This window comes from Ammodytes marinus (assembly GCF_949987685.1).
Source record: "Ammodytes marinus genome assembly, chromosome: 20".
NCBI lineage: Eukaryota > Metazoa > Chordata > Actinopteri > Uranoscopiformes > Ammodytidae > Ammodytes > Ammodytes marinus.
The window spans coordinates 7,364,538-7,386,322 of NC_137224.1; the positions used below are offsets into that span (position 1 = coordinate 7,364,538).

Below are 21,785 nucleotides of genomic sequence, written 5' to 3' on the forward strand. Positions count from 1 at the left end.
CCCTACTTGTGCTAACAGCTGTGCCATTTTTTAAGAGTTTTTTTGAGATTTAGTGCCATGCCAGTGCAAGAGGTGAAGGAAATGTTTTTGCTGCTAAAGCTAGCAGCAATTGTTTAGTTTTTTTTCTTATGTTCAGCATATAGTTGCTAAATGTGTCTGTTTATTGTTTGGTGCTAGGCATACTGCAAAGTGGGTTAATCAGAGTGTTTTAATAGCTGTCCGACGTGTCTGCAATGCCTATCCGACACTGATGAGAGCTGGGAGACTGAACTGAGTGAGTACATTTTGGTTGTCATGGTGGTCTGCATATCTAGCCGTGACATGTAGCCTACAGCCTAGGCTATATTTATAATATCCAATGGTTGAATGCTCTATAATAATAAGAAAATAAAGAAAGCAAATCCATTCACTTCTATTTTACCAAAAGAAGAAACCAAAACTATTTGTGTGGCATAAGGGTAAGGGAAAACATTTTCTGTTGTGTGAAATAAAGTGAATTTCTCTTAAATAAACCTTCGAATTATTGCTAGTCATTCCCACGGGAAAAACCCCAAGATGACCATTTGACCATCATCTTTGCTAACCATGTGAGCAGAAGGTGTGTGTGTGTGTGTGTGTGTGTGTGTGAGTGAGTGAAAGAGCAGGAGGAGGGGGCTTCTTCTTCTTCTTGGTTTATGTCATTGGTTTAAAACGACCCAAGACCCCGCCTTGATAAAAAAACAGGAGAGTTCTGACAGTGTGACTACAGCCAAACAGAGAGAGAGAGAGAGAGAGAGAGAGAGAGAGAGAGAGAGAGAGAGAGAGATGAAAAATAAAGCAGTGAAACAGTTGGAGAGACACCTACCTACTCGGCGTTTACACTCGGCCGATTTTTTTTTCTTCTAATAAAGAAGGACGTGTATCACACACAGACACACCGTAGGCTACTGTATCTAGCCTGTTCCCTGTAAGGTTGTCCAAGAAGCCGCTTTTTTCTTGTAGCGCGCGCGAGGAGGATTAATAAGGTGGAATCTGAATAACTCCAAATTCTTCACATGAAAAACATTTCTACCCCCCGAAGCGGATGATGCTGTCTCCGCTGCCGACGTGTGCTTAGAAAAGAAAAAAAAAGTCGGCTTCACCAACTTGCCATTAGACATCATTCCAGGTCCAGGTAAGAGCTGCATTTCAAACGCTTGTGTTAACATTTACATGTTTTTCTCGAAGTGGGAGTTATTGAGCTGTGTGTGGCAGACTGACGGACGGACGGACGGGGCTTTCAGGTCTGCATACAGTTATCTGACCATGTGGGTCCACCTTTACTGCGCCATGAAAATGGGAAGGGGGAATTGTGTGTAGTAGCCAACAGACGGGGTAGAGGACGTTATTTCTGACCACTTAAACACACTACGGTGGTTAACTGTCAAAATGTGGACACGAAAATAGCCCGCGTTTTCCTCTCCGACGCTGCCTTCAGTGTCCCTCACCTTTTTACAACACTATGGTAGCCTGTTCGTTAAAAATACGTTGGGGTCTTGCAACGATTTAACGGAGTGATATGAGTAGGCTACGTGCGCGTGTGTGTGTGTGTGTTTGTGTGTGTGTGTGTTTGTGTGTGTCGGTCCAAGGAAAATAGGAAGTGCATTATCCGAGTGGGTGTGTGTTGAATGGTTGAGGAGATGTGTGTGCAACTGTTTCTTGTGCTTTCTAGCGAAGCTAATACCTCACACTGAACTCGAATGAGTTTTTTTTGTATGCAAAACCTTGTAAAACGTAATCTTTTGTAATCTTCATCTGATTGCTGCTGCTTAGTCTTTTTTTTTTTTTTTTTTTTTTTAATAAACACAAGTCATCTGCTGTCCAAGCTACATCCTAGTGTCACTGACCCTTTTATATTTTCCCATTTATTGGTTTAGCCCAATTTTAAGACTTCTCTTGCGGAGCTTTAAAGAAGCTGCCATTCATCATACATCACAGAGGGAAAGCTTTTTTTATTCCTTTTTTTTTCTTTAATCACAGGGATCCACACATGATAAAAGCAGTGGATCTAACGGCTGCACTTGATGACACGTTTCGCCCCAAGGCAATCTCACCTGAAAGGATTTTGTGGTGTAGGCTACAGCCTAAAGACAAAGTGTGGAGAGTTGCATATCTTCAGGTGGGCAAAAAAACTAAAAGTGCGGAGATGGAAGAAGTGGTTGTTTGGCAAAAATGGTCAACCTTTTTTCTTATTTTTTCTTCCGGCAACTTGTTGTTGTTGGTCAAATGAATGTAAGTGACTGGCTGAGAAAAGTGGTCTGCTACTTCTAGCTCCCACACTAGGACACCTTGTTATACTCTGGCAAATTTAGCCTATCTTTATAATCACCAAGCTGATATTTGCGATGAGGCTCTCTCTAGCACTGCTGCTTGACTGTGTAACCTAAATATTAGTCAAGTGCTCATCCCATGTTTTTTTTACAGCCACTTGTTAGTTGAAGGCAGTGTATAAATGAGCTGCTAATTGCCTTGTGTTAACTTGTTAATTACACACACTCAAGTATTCCTACACATGATTGGGCCTAATTAATTCAGTGATAACGCTGACAAATATGACAACAGTAGGACATTCACAAAGAACCAGAGTCATGTCTTATCTGTCATCCTTAAAAACGTTATTCTCAAGCCATTTGTTCTTGTCAACAAAGATGATTTATATATCCTCTAGTTGGGTGCCTTCAAACATTATCTCGTGCGATCAGAGTGAACCTTTTAAAGGCTCACTATGCAGTTTCAGACGAGGGAGATTTGTTTACATTTTGCAGAGCCTGCAGTTCATTTAGAAACACTTTTTTTCTCTACATATAATTCTTAGTATTAAATAATTATTTCTCATAAATCAAGACAAACTTTTTTTGAGGCAGCTAGAGAACCAAACCTATGAGACTAGAATATTTTTGTAGACAAACCACTGGGTCCTGCTTCTGTAAACAACAACATGGAAACGGTATCTTTTAAGGTAGCTTTATAACTTCACACAGTGTTCTAGGGATCCAATTTTCTCGTAAGGAAAGTTTGTTCATTCAGTTAAAAGAGTATACCTTAAAACATCTTCACTTCCCTGACACACCCAAAGTTACAGTACATAGTGCACCTTTAAATGACTGAAAAATATGAAGTTGGACTGCTCTATACTAATAGTTAGTCACAACAACACAGCAAAAGTTAACAACAGGGGAATTTGTTTTTGACGCCTGCGAGCTGAATAGGGTGATGATGACCTTGGTAAAGCGTCTCTTTGTCTGTCTTATTGGTGCCCATGTGCATGTATTGGATGAGAAAGGGGGGGGGGAGGGCATGCCCGAAGGAATATAAGGCCACTATACAGACAGATGTGTGCAGCTCGGACATCTGCTCTGTTTGTCGGCCATTGTCAAGGAAGCAGTTAAGATGGTGGCATGGCTCGGCACCACAGAGCTCCCTTGTCAGAAAAAAAAGCTCCATTTAAAAACCGCTCCGGCCACAACTTGTGCAGTATAGTAGGGGAAGTGGCCATAATAATACCAAGCAGTGTCCTTTTTCCTCACATGATGCCAGGTACATTCACACAATCATTACTGGTCCACACACAGACACTGGGAGTTATTTTCTCCTCGGGACAATCCATCCCTTTTTTTTTTCTTAACCAACCAAACTGCCATAAGTTAAGAATGAGATAGAAATATGTTTTTACCCAGAAAGAAAACCCCCCCTTTTTTTAAGCCACTACCTTCCCAGCATTGTGAGACAACAGGCTTATCGTTTTAGAAGTGCGATTGTGGTTCTTCCAGAGGAGGAAATTGAACAGACTCAAGTTAAGTCGACCCCAGGAAGAAAGAGCCTGTCCTCTGCCATCCCGCTCCTGCGTTGCCGAGCAGCGCACTATCACTCAAGGCAATTGAACGTCTCTGAGGGGACCTCTGTTAGCCCCGTGCAATATTTATTACCATCCATCATCTAGGGGACTTTCGCTCTTCTTCAAAGGGGGAATAACAGCCTCTGCTAAGTTCTGTGTTTTAAATTTTTTTTTAAAAAAGCCGGCCACCTTTTTTAGAAGGGATTTCTAAGGGGCCAGCTTCCGTGGAAGTGCTGAGTAAAGTGAGGTGGAGCATGTCACAGAGTCACTGTGTATAGAACCAAATGTGTCATGGGCTAAATTGGTTGATTTGAGCAATTTTTTGAGAATGCTTGTGGTCAAAACACTTAAAGTCAAAATCAGTGAATATCTCCTCATGATCCACTAACTGTACATACTGTGTGTACAGTGGACTGGAAAAAAATCTAGTGTAATACACAGCCAGCCTAGGCTCTGTAAACGGGTTTGCGGGATCATGAGGAGATATTCACTAAATTTTGACAAAGTGATTTTGACAACAAGCGTTCTCCAGAATCACTGACTCCACCTTTGAACTTTCTCCTACAATGGAAGTTTGTCTTCTTCCGAACAGGTTTAAGTGCTCAAGTTAAGTCAAGTAGCGCAAAGTTAATATCCAATTTTGATAACAGAATAATTGTTAACAGCGGAAGCAAACACCTCCCCTGTGCAGTTATTTCCTTTTGTAGCGAGTGTTTCTCACAGCAGCGAGCGATATAGCAACGATAATGATCTAATATTCGCCAAGGTCTTTAATAAGGATCATCCAATCTTAATGTATGCATACTGTGCTACGGAGCGGGTAAATTCTGCCTTCATGTCCTTTTGAATGAGAGTGAGCGAGTGCGTGTTGCGTTGTGTGAAAATTAGTATATCCGTGTGCGCTCGCTCGTTGCTACCTCTCGATACAGTCTTTTGATCCTGCAGAGATGAGAGAGAGATTCACTTTTTTTTCTCCCCGCTATTGTTTGTTTGTTAGAGTTAAAACACAATTGGGATGAGTGAAGCTAGCTATACAGGGACGGGCGGCGGGCGCTGTAAAGGAACGCCAATGGGGTCAATTTGAATATGTGTTTTTAATTGGTCTCTGAAGGCTTTAAGACTTCTTCTCCTTCTCTGCCTTCCTCAAAAGTGTCTGCACGATGTGACTGAGGAGCCCGCGAGCAACGGTGTTCATTTGAAGCCCCGGCGAACATGCTCATTATCTTCCAACTAAAGGCAAGATTGATTTAGCTGAAAGCCGGGGTGATTTTTGAAAAAATAAAAAATAAAGTGAAGAAAAAAAACATGAAGGTTGAGCTGTAAACCGAACAAGATAGTAAATTCTTGCCATGGAATCACTGACAGTCAAAGGGAATACGTTTAAAACAGCACTACAAACTACTCGGTATCTCCTCTACACATGGCAACTAAAGGTGCCATCACTCAGCTATACTCTCATGGCTTTCAGAACTCCTCTAACCTTTAGAAAACGCAGTGTTGAAACGATACCTCAAAGAAACAATTTTTTCTTGTCATTCCAATTTCTTTGCTCCTGTCTTCTCCTGAGGCATTCTGCATGATCTTAATTTTTTCGGAAACACTGAAGAGCATATATACACTGTGTGTGTGTGTGTGTGTGTGTGTGTGTGTGTGTGTGTGTGTGAGTGTGTGTGTGTGTGTGTGTCTGTGTTCACATGTTGGGGGAAGACATGGGCAATCAAATTGTTTCCCCATCATGTCATCCCTTACATTGCTATAATTCCATCGACAGTGGCAGCGATTGTGTTTTCCAGAGCTACACAGGGCTAAAGGATAATTGGTGCAGTGAATGTCTTTTTCTTGGTAACTGGGGAAAGTGGAACCCTGTGCCGGCACTATTCTCCTCGCCGTACAAAGAGACAAGATCCAGCGATAGTGCTCGCATAAGAGATCTACAGTATTCCCTCACACAAACACATGTATTTTATTCAGGCTGCTGGAAGTAAAGTTGGCTAGTAGCAGATACGATTTTTTCTTTCTTTCTTACTTATTGAAATGGATGTAACAGTCACTCTGTGGGCTTTTATCTTGCTCCACTCTACATCTGTATAAGGGGGAGAGTGAGTGGGCCGTGTATATGTCATAAAGTGCAAGTACATTGTCTGGCAGTCAAGTAAAAAGGTCAAGTCACTCTTGTACTTAAGCCACCCTCTGGCGATGTCGAAAACACAGTCCTGTTAGCATTGAGGTATACCATCATGTCATCGGGCAAAGCCGCAGCACCGCAATTAGAGATATTAATTATTTTCTTACAACTTAATACTCTTTCATTTAATGCATATTAATTGATGTGCTCCCCCCGAATCCACGCTTGCATAATCCACCAAGGGTTTCTCAAAGGCGAGCACAAAAGGGCTTTTATTATCTTAAGGAGGAAGTGGTCTTTTGGGACACAAGAGTGCCCCTGCTCAATTGTGTATTACATTATGAAACAGACGTAAGTGAAATGAAATTACAACGTATCATCATAACCATGGATGGTGAAGGATTTCCTGTTGAATAATTACCTTGGTAGAAGAAGGCATTGTTGTAATGTCAGACTTGTTCTTATGGCGGAGTGAAAGCTTTGGGAGGGGGTGGGGGGGGGGGTTATTATGAAGTACTCATGCAAGAGAGTAAAAAGCACTTTCAAGGTTAAACTGCGCGAAGGCCAAATGTTTGGGGAGGGTGGATTAATTTCATGTCCCATAATGTGATTTGCGATATCTCCTCCTACGCTGCCTGCTGCCCTTGGTTTTTCCTTTGGAGATGTGCTGGCCTGATCACAGCTGAGGGCACGGTGGGGATGGGATGGGGGGGTGGGGGGGCTGCCGTAACTACCGCCTGCATTTATAAGTGTTTACAGGGACGACTAAATGGAATTATGGGAGAAGGTGATGATGAATGCTTACAAATTCAACCATCATTCCCCAGACCCCCACGTCTCATTACTGAATACAAATTCAGTGGCTGGCCATCCTTCTGGAGCCCAGTAGAGAGAATTGGCTTGCCTCTGATAAATGCACAAACACAGCCACATACATAAATACATACAAAAGCACAGCACAACACACAGGATGGAAGGGGGTGGTTCCAGAAAAAAAATCGCAGTGCATCGTTAATTGCAGGGCAGGCTATGAGGGAGGGTGAAGGACCACCATGACAACGGCAAAGGAAGATCCCTTTCTGCTGCTTGGATTGGCCCTAAGAACTTTACATCGCATCGCACAGTATCTGCAGCTTATCCTTGGGTATCTTCATATCGGCCCACTTAATGAGTCTGTTGGCTTGTCTCGCTTTCCGGCTTTACAAATGCCTTCATAGGTATGCATGCGTTGCATATAGCACAGCTGGCATAGATACATTTGAACAAGCAGAGGGAAACCGCTGTGTGTGTGTGTGTGTGTGTGTGTGTGTGTGTGTGTGTGTGTGTGTGTGTGTGTGTGTGTGTGTGTGTGTGTGTGTGTGTGTGTGTGTGTGTGTGTGTGTGTGTGTGTGTGTGTGTGTGTGTGTGTGTGTGTGTGTGTGTGTGTGTGTGTGTGTGTGTGTGTGTGTGTGTGTGTGTGTGTGTGTGTGTGTGTGTGTGTGTGTGTGTGTGTGTGTGTGTGTGTGTGTGTGTGTGTGTGTGTGTGTACACACACTATGGAGTGATTTAAAATCACTGATTGTGGAATGCAAAGGTTTCATCGAGGGGACATATTACTGGTAGCATTTCCTCCCCAATCAGTTTGTCAGTCAAAGACCCGCTACAATGTTAGTGATTGAGATAGGAGGGTGAAAAGCAAAAGATAACTACGGGTGCTACATGATGAATTCACAACAACTATTGGCTATATGCTTAAATCATCAACAACAGGCCAGTCTTTTTAAAAGTGTTTTCAATAGGGCTGGGTATCGTCAAGGACTTCGCGATACGATACGTATCACGATACACTGGTCACGATACGATATATCACGATATATTGCGTATCTTGATATATCACGATATATTGCGATATTCCATACCATAAACACGTTGCCTTGTCAAACATAACAGCACAATATAGTGATAATTGTACAGACAAATGAAGTCAAAACTATTTCATTCACAACTTCCTTTACTATTTTTCTTCCTTTTTTTTAGTTTTGGCAAATTATCAAACACTGCTGCAGCTGCCATAACATCAAAATAACAAATCCAATTCATTCTTGTACTAACTGTACAGGACACAATGAAAATGAAAACACATCAGTGTGCTTTTGTGACACAGTGAATCTTAAGTATTTTTATAAACAAAACTGATCTAACTTCAATAGTCAGTATCCTAGAGGCTCAGGCCTGACAGCAGACATGGGTTTGAATCTGACCCGTGGTTGTTTCATTCCCTCTCTGCCCCACATCATATCTGTATCTCTGCACTGTCAATAAAGCCTTGAAAAGCAAAAAAAAAATCATAAAAAATTAATTAAAAAAAAATATCGATATTTTGATATAAAAATCGATACTGATATCGGGAAACTAAGTATCGCGATATATCGATATTTCGATTTTTTGACACAGCCCTAGTTTTCAATATGTTAGAAAGTTATGCGCTTTCAATGACTTACAAAAAGCAAGAATTTATAATCGTATTATAATTTTTTTATTTAATACAGATGAGGATTAACTTCCCTGTATTTGTAATGTTTGAGGATGTAATGTTTCATAGCATCATGTCATGTGACACATGGATATATTTACACAGTAAAGTCACACTGCTTACAGTGCATTCCAAAATAACATTTATCTATTTGTAGGCCATGCCTGCTTTAGTTTCCCAGTGAAATCTCATCTTGTTCCCCTTTGAGTTTCCCATACAAATAATTTCCATGGTTTCCATTGCAATATGACGTAGTGTTTAAGCATACATTCTAAATGTGGTCCACTCAATGCCCCATGCATTAACATTGCAGCTTCAATCTGATGCAGAGTTTAAGTAAGGTTTGATCCACCTCTCAAGGACTTCCCACTTTGGCTTCCTCATTCATGTAATTGAGAACAATCAATGCATGACGAGCAACATTTTACCTTGATGCGATTTCTAAAGGTTAAGGACTTTTAGAAGCCATTGTCTGTATGGTGTTCTGCCAAAAAAAAACATTGTTCCTGGCCACGTGTGCATTGGAACACCATCCCACAACTACAAACTGGGCTTCTTGTTTTGTATTGTATCCTCTACCTGAACCCGATAGCAACACCAACCAACGTAGCCCTGCCCTGCCATTGTCTGCTTGAAAATGTGGTTATCAGGAGAGTGAAAGGACCAGGTCGGCTCTCTCACTCTTTTCTAATCCTGTCTCTCTCTCTCTTGCCTTTTCTCTTCCTTCTCCTCTTCTGCACGTATCCATCTCCATTTCCCCCTGTCCACCCTAGTGAAGGTCTCATTGCTTATGTAATGTCTCTAAACATTTGTGCAGCATTAGGGGCAGTCAGGCATGCCAAAACTGCAAAATGTCCCTCTGTGCGCCCCATAGAGGTGGGACAGATGGCAACCCTCGTTCCCAGTCTTGTAAAACTGCCTGTGACAGGAGAGATGGCACACACACACACACACACACACACACACACACACACACACACACACACACACACACACACACACACACACAGCCCCGAACTAGGGCAACGCTAACTAAGGCTTTTACAGACAGTGGTTGGACACAGTTGCATGCACACTCATCAGTGAGACGCTTATTATACAAAGCCGTGAAGCATCTAAGTTTGTGGTTTGTCACCCCATTGTTTTTGTCTGTTAATTACAGCATAGTGTTGTTGTTTATTGATTGCATCTTCATATAGAGAAAATAGATAATCAGTGTATATATGTGTAGCATTGCTCCACCTGTGGGCCAGGTTGTGGCTCACCTATAACAAGGCCATCAGATTCTGGCATTAGATCATCCATCACAATGTTGAGGAAGGTGACCTGGAGTTGCTTTTCTTAATTCAGTCGTTAATCACTGCCGCAGCACAGCATCGGGGCATTTTTCCACTAGTTTGTCCCCCCCCCCCCCCCACCTCACCCCTTTAACAACTCTCTGGGCAGACTCTATTACTGGGTAAACAGACAGTGAAACAGAGAAGAAATGAATGGAGATGGTCCAGCACAGCACCCCCAGAGGTGAGATCAAATGGCCGTGGCTGGTGATTATGAGGGATGTTTATGGCCCGCACTCTATTAAGAAGAGGCTCTTCCCTGCTGGCACATAATGAACATCTACCTCGTCAAACGCTTGTTCTGAAGCTTTTTTCCTAACACGGAAATTACCGGGGCCATTTTCATCAAAAAGTGCCCTAATTGCTCACAGGGGCGAAATTTTTTTTGGGGGAGGGGAACGGCCACTGATAGAGATAATTAGTTTTTTGGCTAACTTGGCAAGGTGATTGGTTTACATGACAACATTAGCCATGTTGATATTAATACATTTCCCAAATTTCACCCGCCTTTTCTATGCTAATGAAAGCTAGTTATGTCCTTCAAGGATGATATTTCAGGACTGAAGTCTTCCTTCTTCTTTTTTTTTTTTTTCCCCGTCTGTGTACACACACGGTAACGCCTCCTCCAGATGTCCTCCACTGTGGGAGGCTGTGAGGCACATGCAAAAGACTCACCGCCAAACACACACACACACACACACACACACACACAATAATTCCTGGGGGGGGGGGGCACTTCAGCTGACCTGTTACGAAATGAGCAAACAGCAAATGATAGCAGATATAAGACTGTAAGTTGTTTCAATCAAGCAGAGAGTTAAAAATTGCTGACAGAAATAGCAGTGAGTGTGTTGTGTAGTTCTGGGAAAACATTGTGAAAATGAGAATGTTTTCGGAAACCACAGACAATGTACCATCTGCACACGGCGGGGTGTATGAGCGACACGACTGGACTACTGCTGTGAGGAACTATTGCATTGTTATTAAATGGCTGTTGCCTCGCTGGCAGCCATATTCAAGCCTCAGATCCTGTGCCTGATGCAAGCCGACGAGGAAGAGAGAGAAAAAGAGAGTGGGGAAAAAAAAAACGTAAAAATTAAAAACAAACTTTAAAGAAAAAAATTCCCAAAGCAGTCTGGCCTTGTGGACACACGGTGACAGGATGTGCGGCTGTGATGGCACAGATTAAAAGTGGGGTAGTGAAAACTTCTTCAAAATGAAAATGCAGGCTCTTTTTTTCTCTCTCTCTTTTTCTCTCTCTCTCTCCTCTAACCTCTCTAGCTCCCTCTCCCCCGCCTACCACCTCTAATGGCTCAACATCTTATACAAGGTGCAGCGAAAGGACAGCTTTTTTTCTTTTTTTTTTTGCACTCCCGAGTTGTGTCTTAAGAAATGCACATTTTTTTGCAGCTCAGTCCATGCCAGGTCTGAGATTTTTTTCTTTTTTTCCCGTGAACCTTTTTTCTGTATGGATACCAAGACACTCGGTATCCCTTTTTAAACAGCTCATCATCTGCTAAATGAATTTTCATTTTGCACCTGCCAAAAAAGCTGTGTCTGTCTTTGCATGGCCGAGGAGTCTTGATCCACTCCTGCCCCGTATCCGCCTCGTGTTGACTTATTGATGCTGGGTGCCCTTTGTGCACACTGAACCAAGTACCAGACAGTGTATGCAATGCCACTGAGGAGCAAGGAGTTGATTAGCTACTCTCTTGCTCTCTCTCCCTCATCTCATTCCCTCACTCACTCAGGGCAGTAAAATGACTCTTGAGATTGCGCACTCTGCTAACAGTTTCTCGTTCACTTTTTCTTTGTGCCAGAGGTTATTAAAATGACGTAGAATATGAAGGCATAGGCAGACGCTGAATTGTTGTCTCCGACTCCTGCCTAGATTTTCTATGTGGTTTCCAGCTGTATTAAAGGAGGAAATATGCATTGAGAGCTTTTCTTTGCTTTCTTCCAAATGTTTTCGACCCTGAACAAACTGCAGGCTTTAACGATGATGGTTCTAAAAATGTACCTGTAAAACTGTCAAATAACTCTATTAGACGAGTCAGTCCTTTTCCTTCTCAAACACCTGTGTGAGGAATGAACTCCCAACGCCCATAAATCTGCATGTGTGCCCCGTACTCCTCTGTTTTCCTGACAAAGTCTCCATTTTAATTTATTTTTATGGAGGCCGTCATCCAGCTTGACGGAAGCTGACATTTGGAAAAAAACCTCCTGTGAGGAGCATTTGTTTGTGACTGCTTCAGATGACAGTGGCACAGAGGGAGCGAGGAGAAAGGGGAAGGGATGGCTGCTGGATCGGGGGAAGAGTCTGGCTCCTGCTTATTTAAATGTCACTTCTACACGGTGAATGCCTAAACTCTTCTATTTTTTTCTCTCCCTTAAGCATTGCAGGGGCATTTCTCACAATGGAGAAAGAAAAAAACATTTCTGGCCATCGTTTTCTTCTGTGTTGTCTCTTTCCGTCTTTCTCTGTTTGGCTCAGGCTGCCTTATTGACATCAGGCTTTAAGCCCTTTGTGAAGCCTGGCCAACATCTTGACAGTCTGTACAAACCATTTAGTTTGTTTTGTGTAAGTAGTGAAGTGACTGAAGGACCAGTCACTCAGGTCCATATTTTGATTGGAGGTTTGTGCTAGAAATATATGCATCTGTATAAAATACACATTCATTTTCCTAGGCTCTCCTACTTTGCATCCAAATGCAGCCAGGGAACAAGGCAAGTAAGAAAGAAAAATCCCTTTAAGTACAATATGGGGGTGGAAAGCAGCAGACAAGGAAAATAAACGATACGTGAGCTGCAATTTGTGTACGTTGCTCGATTTTTATCTTATGTAACAACAACAACAGTTGTTTTTTTCTACACAGCCTTTTATTTCTTGTCAGCACTCAACAACTACACCACTAATGAGTGCAAAGGGGGGGCCAGCCTGTCACTGACCTTCTTAACAAGGATGTGATGACCAAAATACACACTGTCCCTCGGTGATGATAGTCAAATGTCACTCAAGCTAAAGCACTGCAGCCCCAGCCTTTCTCACACTGAGCGTCCAACAATAGTCGGATGGAGGAGGAGGAGGTGGTGTTGTAGAAGGGCCCCTCTATCTCTTTCCCTTTGACAAATGGCTGATGACACCGTTGGATTAAGTCCTCACATGTCATGCCAGCTGCTGGAATCAGATGACAAGTACCTCCGTGATGTGTCTACGTGTCTTAATCTTCCTTCAGACGCTTCCAGACTTCACATAATACTGTACAACTGGAATATTTATCACGCCGACACTGCCTGCAAAATGTCAATAAATTATAGGTCTTAAGTGACTGAGCTTGACAACTGGTTACCTTAGAGGCACTTGCCCTTTTGCCTGCTTTTTCATTTTGCCCTATACTGCAGTGACATATTTTTTTTGCTGAGAAGCTGTCTACGAGCTAGGACTGGGAATAGGGATGTTGGTATCAGCTCTTGTATGGCTGCAATTCCATTTTCAGTTTAATTGGGTTCCAATGCATTTACACCTTTTTTAGAATATTTTTTGCTTTATTAAAATAGAATTGCCGTGTTGCTTAAGCCTTTATAACGTGATACATAATATCACCACTAACAAAACAAAAAATGTACAACAATGATGATATCGTACAGTATCGGCAATGGCATTGGCCGATATCCAAAACCCAGATATCGGAACAGAACTGAAAAATAGTGGATCGGTAAATATCTAAATGGGAAGGTGCTATATGCATTACCAAGCCGCTTCTTAAAAAAACTGAAGTCTACTACGCAACAAGTTTCCCGCGGTACCAAACACAGACCTCTAAACTCTTACTACTGCAAACAGAGCATATATTTTAACAGAGGCATTTCCCCATAATTAAACCAATGCATAGGAGAGTATGCCGGGGTGGTTCTCCCCTGATTAATGGAGCAATTACATAATCCATTACTCTGAATTATGAATGTGCTAATGATGAGCTTGTGTTGGGGTAATGATTCCTGGAGTTTGCTTGTGTAAAATATGAACAGAAAAGAGTGGAGTACTGTTTATGTGTGTGTGTGTGTGTGTGTGTATATGCATGCAGATGTTCCTCTAATCACTGGGAGGTAAGGGCTGAGGAGGGGAACAAAAGACATGTGGGACTTCCCGTGGAGAGTGGCACTTCCACCATCACAGGTCATTGCTTCCTGTCGTAGAGAGGAACGCCTCCCACTGTTCCCACGGAGACAGGATGTCGTAGATTTAAGGATCTCCCGCCATCAAAATACTAAAGGCCATTCAAAACTCAATGAATGTTTTCTGTGATTTTTCTTTCATGGGAACATAAAGTACGCCATTAGGAAAGGCAAGACGACAACATAAAGGATGACAGTTGGCGACTGAGCCCTGTCATAATATTTTCCGTGGCCAAAAACCATCATTGGCTGGCTGTAAAGCAATCATATCTTGTTTACATTCTTGTCTATTTGTTCTTGGACCAGTTGAACAGCAGACGTCTAGAAATAGCTCATATCTTTTTAGTGAAGATTAGATATCTTAGAAAAACAATCGTTTGTCTTGGAGTTCAGTCACAGTAGGTTGTAGGCTTATTCAAATTAAGGATTGATCCATTGGTTTTCTTTTAAATCATTTTATTTATCATTCACTTTGTATGTAATGTGGAAACATTTCGGACAGCTCTTTAACATCATCATGTAGCTTGTTTTGTACCAATTTTGACCAACAGTCCAAAAGTCCTTTAATGGCAATGACATCGTTAACATACTGAGCAGGTAATATTCAACACATTCACCGTCTTAGCTTTGCAGGTTAGCACGATAGCATTAGGAACGTAGCACTGAGTACAACTGCTGCTATAGCTTGGCTAACCATTTGCACTTGGTGATGTATATTTTTGGCTTCGATCTGCTTTGCACTGGAATAGTCAGCTTGTTGTAGACGTTAAGATAGCTAGAGATACCACACCAACATGGTGGGATTCCCGATCATTAACCAATCAGACAGCTTCCATGTCTGTGCATGTTTCTGCCAAATACTTTCCCATTATGCTGTTACTTGTGGATGGATGGACATGATCTGAGGATGGAACCTGTCTCTTATGATTTGAGCCATGTAGTTGTACACATATGTTTACAATTCTCTTAGCCTTTTCCTGCTATGTATATGTACTTTATATTCTCTTTTGTCGGCATTGTTTGGCAGAGTTGTATGTTATATTATTTATGGACTGAGATAGAGGTCAGCTAACACCTCAGACCCTATTACTGACTGCCACCTTTTGAATTCATGAATGTTTATATGGCATCTCTGGAGAACAACAGTTAATTGCAAAAACAAGTTTTAATTGGGGCCCTGTTTACAAAATGTTGCTTTCATGGCCCAGTTACACACACACAGGATAAATGGGTTTCTTTAGAGATATTTTTTTCCCCTCTTAAGTGCATTCTATATGAGTTGTTGTATATGAATAACAGAATATCTCTTTGTCTTGATGCAGCTCGGTTTGCATCAATAATGTCTTTTTAGTATATGTGCGCTTGGCTGGCTGGACCTCTTTAGCAGCGATGATTGACGTCCATTATTTTCAGCCCACGGTGTCTGCATTAAGCTCGCCGCAGTTTTGGTTCATTTGAAGTTCAGCGTGTGTGGGTCTGTCTTCTTAGGTAAACAAACCAACCAGGCACTATCGGCTTATCCCTGATAGAAAATCGTCTTCTCTTTCTTTTCCATAGTGTGAGCTTCCTCCGTGCTTTCTCAAGGGTTGTGATTTGTCAGGTAAGTGCTTGCCAACTTTGAAAAGCGGGGTCTTACGTGTTCTACCTAGTGAAAGGATAAAATCATCAGCTTTTTTAAGCTTGTAAATGGATTTTGTTGGTGTAGAATTGCTACAAGTGAGTAGTAAAATCCCTATTTAGTTTTAAGCAAAGCAGTAAAAGCTTGTAAATGTTGGAAAAGTGTATCTAGGTAGAGAGGGAGCATTGTTTATTACGTCAGAATTGCAAACATTATGAGTTTTTTTATGATGACTTTTGTTAGTTTTATGTAGGAGTCCATCCAAGCATCTGTATGCTATTTTGTTCTTATGTTTGTGTGTGTGCAGACCCACAGTCCCGATTTCTGTTCTGTTTTTTTTCCGTAAAAGTCACAATGGCAGTCTGACTAGCTAGCAGCTCCAGTCCAAATTGAATAACATGACGTTTTTGAAAGAAAGTACAGCCTGCCCAAGGTCAAATATATGTGGTCAGAGAGATCTTAAATGGGCATCTTATTCTGCTTTCCGAGAAGCACTCTACCGTACATTTGTCATTTTTTTGTGCACACTGAACAAAAAAATCAGTTTAATGCACCACAGCATTTTGTGATTATGAGCCATTTCAGATGTTCAGAACAGATTCTTCTGTGTCACATCAGTCTATGAAAAAAGTGTTTTCATTGATTTCCCCCCCCCCCCCCCCCCCCCCCCCACCGCTCGCAGTGCAGAGCAAAAGAGGATTAGAAAAACACAGAAAACCACATTAATCATCAGTCCTTCAGTATACTCCTCCCCCATAACGTGCAACTTTTCAGTCATGCCAACTTCTTACAGTATGAATTCAACTCCAGTTCTGCTTCTGGGGTGAAAAGGAAAAACCTTCCAAATGTTGAATGTTGGTCGTATTATGTTCAAGCAGAGCCATCGTGGATCATTTCTGTGACATGGACTTACGCTTTGAAAGCCAAGAAGCCATTACTTAAGCAGATACGTCTAAAAGAAGTGTATGTGTAGTGAAGGTTCCTCCCTGCTTATCCTTACACCACATTGTGCTTTGGTCTTTTTGGTGGGCCTCTCTGGGCTGTGGGCCACCAACTCAGCCCTGTTCTGCTCTGCTGGCTTCACTAGCCCCCCATGTGAAATGTGATCATCAGTCAGCTCCATTAGGGCTTGGACTGGGGTGGTGTTGTCGACGGAGACCAAATGGCCCAATTTGTTGCTGTACCGCCCAGAACTTGATCTCCTGTGATTGGTCAGATGCTAGCAGCGTCTGATGCCTTGCTACTTGGAATGCGGCCATGCTGCCTCGGTGCTGTTGTGGGATCACAGTCTTGTTTACCAGGTTCTCGACCCAGCTTATATTGTACATTGAACAAATTTGACATGTTGGATCGTTGTGGATTATGTAATTGCCGATGCAGCACACTGTTATGCCTCTGCAATTTTTTCTTTCATTTCACTCACTTTTTTTCTATGAATAATTTGAGCGAAATCAGTCTCCTCTTTTTATTTCCAAGTGCATTAACAGCCTTTAATGGGAGTGATGAGGAAACGGCTCTCCACCTCTAATTTACAAACCACTGCAGTTCATGAACTTAGGTCGGATAGACAGAAGCGATAGATTATGGATTGTTCTGCAGATGTGGTAAAAGACGTATCTATGGAGGATATAATACCTTTTGGTGCAACACTGGGCTGCCATTGTTGGAGTCCATTGTAAGACACTCGACAAACTCTTCAAGTCTATAGTGAGTATTTGATACTCAAAGATATATATTTTTAGCAGCATATCTCTTTAAGCCTTCATGCGACCCCTCTTTGCATCTCACTGTGAGCAAAAACTCTGCAGCTTTGAAGGGTTCTGGACTGTCAATGGCGATCTCCAATGACATAGATGAAGTTTATTTTACAGAAAAAAAATATAAAATCTGAGTTCTGATGTCTAAAACCACTCTCACGTCTTTGAGGTTTAGCTAATCTGACCGTGATATTTATTCCATCAGGGTTTTTGAATAGTGTGCATTTATTCAGTTTACAGATTTGAATTTTTTGTTGTGCCTTTTTTTCTTGTGAGTTTGATGTGGACCTACTTAGAGATTAATACCACTCAAACGTCCCCAATGCATCTGCAGGTAATCCTCTCATGCTGCTACCGGTACCCATCTCGCAAGTTGTTTATCCTCATCAATTTACCATTACGTTTTTTTATTTTTTGGGATGCAAGGGTCCGTTCAGGAAAAATGGATAAATGTCAGCTTAGTTGTCTACTGTAACGATTGGGACATACAAGGAAGCAGTTAGTGACTCCTGGGCAAAACCGTCTTTTTGTTTGTCAGAGAGAGAGGGAGAGAGGGAGAGGTGAGGCGACTGTAAAAGATAGCAGCCGTCAACACAGTTGAGATGCACGGATGAAATCTGCCACCGAAGGTTGTTTGCCCTGGTTTAGACACTCTGGTGCTGCCTGTGACCACTGTGAAGGATACAGTTCTTTGTGGTGGCTAACAACCGTGCCTTTGCCGCAGCACAAGTGTTTCTCTAACCTGCCTGCTTTGCATAAAAATCAACTTGGCCGGCCTGTCAGTGTGTTGCTCTGTAATTAACCTGCGGAGGCCCACATCGGGTGCCCTCTGAAAGGCTTCATTAACCTGTGCCTAGGAGGAAGCCATTGTCCTCTGGCTCCCTTGACCCGTACTAAGCGACCACACTACCCAATATTTTCTACTCTCGCAGAAAGCTATAATGGGAGAGACAAACCCCAGTCTTTTTCAGCTAAATTGAAGTTTGCTGTTGCTGTAATAACTGCTAGTGCTGAAATGATTAGTTGATTAAGGAATAATGATCATTTGGATGATTGATTAGTTGATTTTGTTCATTTCTATTCCTCCAGATCCTCCAATGGAAGGCTTTTCCTGTGTTCTTTATCGTACCATGGTAGATTTGATATCTTTGGGTTCTGAATCTGGCTCTTTGTCAGGGGGAAACAAAGGATTTGTAGATGTCAGCTCTGGGCACTAAGGTTATTATACAAATTTTTTTTTTTAACTATTTTGTGACATTTTCTATGATGCATAACATTGCTATAATATAATCCGCTGCAGACAATACAGTTTACTTCACTGCTTTGGACTTGAGGTAGAAAACAAAAGTCGGGCTCTGTCAGGTACGGACCTGTAACTTCATGGCATCACCCTCATGCCGCACCTCAACCCATCTGGTACGAAATAAAGCCATCTTCATGTTTAGCCTGACGTTTGAGCTGTATTTTTCACAACATCAGCACTGTGACCCCCAGAGACCATGTAGGTGTGTGTGTGTGTGTGTGTGTGTGTGTGTGTGTGTGTGTGTCTGTGAAAGAGAGAGAGAGAAGGGAGATACTGCAAGGCTTGTCTCCCGATGGTTGGAGTAGCCTGTATATGTGTGTCATCCCCCTGAGTGCAACACCAGCATGGCCCACTTCCGCCTGACCGACTAGACTCTACACAGCTCATCTGGGCTCTTCCCTCCTGTCTCTTTGTGTTTCATTTGCTCTCTCTCTCTCTCTCTCTGTCTCTCTGTCTCTCTCTCTCCCCCTCTTCTCATGTCTTTCCTCTAGACAGTATATGAACAGAACAACCTAAGCTTGCGGAGATGCCCCAGGTGAATCAGGCAAAAGGTATTGGCTCTTTGCCAGAACCGACAAAAAAAAAACAGACTGGACCACCCAGACGCACATTCACACGGTTCACAATCACATCATCCACACAGTCAGCGCTACTCAGTACGCACACACAAGTAGGTCACAGAGTAGGCTAGGGGAACCTTTAACCTACATTGTGGCCGGCCGTTCTGTTTTCTCTAGCTACAGGGGCTCTGAGGGCCCTGGGCTACACAATACGGCCCATCTTGTCTATAACTTAAAAAACACAGTCGCAGGTGATGCATGGAGCCTGACAAGCTGCGACGGCTGTCAAACCTTTCAAGCCTTTCGTCACTGACTGCATTCTCGCGTATACTGCCAAGGATGGAGATTGCACCAGCATTGCAGAGCGCTTCAGAGTAAACATGCTGTCAAACGTCAGGTAACCGAGCGTTGACAATCAAAATCTCACAGACTGGTGTGAGATTTTTTTTAGAGGCCTGAGCCTGAGTAGATAACACAAATAAATATTGATAAAATACATGTTGGTTTAATTTGAACTGTTGAATCCTTAGCATATTGAGGCAGCAGGAACAATTTGTAAACACGAAGATTGTCAGAGAATAGTTGGTTTAGGGAACTTGTTATCAAACATTTCCCTATCCACGCATCTGTCGGTAATGAAGCAACATTGTCATCCATTTGGAGTCATGTTTGTGGCCACCTGATGAATTCAAGTCAAGTATTCACTCTTCTTTTAGCTCTGTGTACGCAGCTACATACGGTATGTCTTTTCTTCAGTTTCAGTTTCCCAGTTTGACAATTCGAAGGTTACAGCGGTGATGAAAGCGTAGCAGGAGGTGTGTTGGATCAGGTGGAGGAAGGGTCTGTGTCGATGTGTCAGACAGCACGTGTCAGTCATTCGACGCCTTGACGTAGAGCCGAGTTGAGAGTGAAGCTGGTATCAAGGAAATGCCTGACGGAGCCCTGACAGACCATATTTAACAAAGCAAAATGTATTGCCTTTGCAAGACTATAGTGCCAGTCTTTCGCTGCCTAGAGTCAGGCTGTGTATGAAACGTCAGTACTTCTTCTTTAGTACTGACACAGCTATGTAGTGAACAATATAGTGAAACATGTAATAGAACATTTATTTTTAATACTGAACAATATTGAATAAACAGTTGGGGTATCATAAATATTATTGCAAAAATGTCATGTCTGGAGATGGTGTTAGCAGGCAGGCAGCTCACACATCACTAGTTAACAAGGATACAGTGTCGGAATGATGGACACTATGGTCACATTATCCTCATGCTTTGTGTGTGTATGTATGTATGTATGTATGAATGTATGTGTGTGTGTGTGTGTGTGTGTGTGTGTGTGTGTGTGTGTACGTACATTGCCTCCGTACAGAGCCTTACCCGTGCCCGTGGCCAAGAATGTCACTCCAGGCTGCCCGTGGGCTCATTATACCATTAGCCGCCTCATGCTTCACTCCATTTGCTGGGCAGGGAGTGTGACTGAGCCTTTTCACAGGGTCACCACTCCTGCATGAGGCCGGTCAGCTGAGGGGTGTGTGTGTGTGTCTTTGTCTGTGTGTGTTTCTGTATGGGTGTGTGTGAGAATAAAGCCAGTGTTCACTCCAAACTCAGAGTATCTATCTATATGACACTTATCATGATTTAGCACAGGATCCGATCTGTGTTACGTATTCTAACCACTCCAGTTATATGATTTGCACAGCTCCACATTGTCTGTTGTAATATCCCTCGCAGACAATGTACCAATCAAGAAGATGGATTTATTGTTTGCTCTGCCCGTGAGCAGTAAAAGCAGTAATTTTATATATTCAAAACATAGCTCTCCAAACCTCCTAAATCAAGTCTTACTCTTAAGTGGTATATCTATCTGTCATTTGAAGATGCACGTGCAGAGTGTCAGTGAGGTGATGTTTACCACTACATAAATCGGTGCAGAAGGGGTTAATCCATCAGAAGCTAGTGTTCGTGTGTAGGCGAACAGTATTCCCCAGGCTTATTTTTTAACTGCATATTAAAAAATAACGCCTTGAGAGGTGGCAGGCAGGCAGGCAGGGCCGCGGGATGATGGCGAAAAAGGAAGAAAAAAAAACAGTAAGACAGAAATTGGAGGGCAGAGGAAGGGTGAGGTCTTTTAATTTTTTTTTTCTCCAAATAAATGATTAACTAAATACATCCCCCCCATTCCTGTCCATTTGGAAGGAAGGGGCCAGCTTTGATCTCCTGGGCCCTTTGAAATGATCTGAGGAAGAGAGAAAGGGAGAGAGACAGGGACAGGAAAGGCCACACCTCCCTGTCGAGTTGAAACATCGCAGGTATACAGGCAGAGAGAGCAGACAGAGGGAGGGTGAAGTTTGCGCAGTTAAAGCCCCAGTAAACTCAAATCCACAAAACCCTTCTTATTATGTCATTTGGGGAGTTAAGTTGCGTGATGGGGAGCATCTGAAAAGAGTTAGGCAGTCCAACTTAATGATATTGTCATTTAAGTTTGATAGACTTTTTACAGAAATTCAGTTTAGATGAGGCTATGCTCTGGTTCTTATAACAC

General features: G+C 42.4%; 1 protein-coding gene across 2 annotated transcripts in view; it reads left to right on the forward strand.

The window, feature by feature from the left end:
- Nucleotides 1-856: 856 nt before the first annotated feature.
- Nucleotides 857-21,785, forward strand: part of ctbp2l (C-terminal binding protein 2, like) — a 94,733-nt gene continuing 73,804 nt past the window's right edge. For both annotated transcript variants that reach the window (XM_080049342.1, XM_080049343.1), the window contains exon 1: nucleotides 857-1,153. The gene's annotated coding sequence lies outside the window, so the exon portion shown is untranslated. The remainder of the gene's footprint in view (nucleotides 1,154-21,785) is intronic.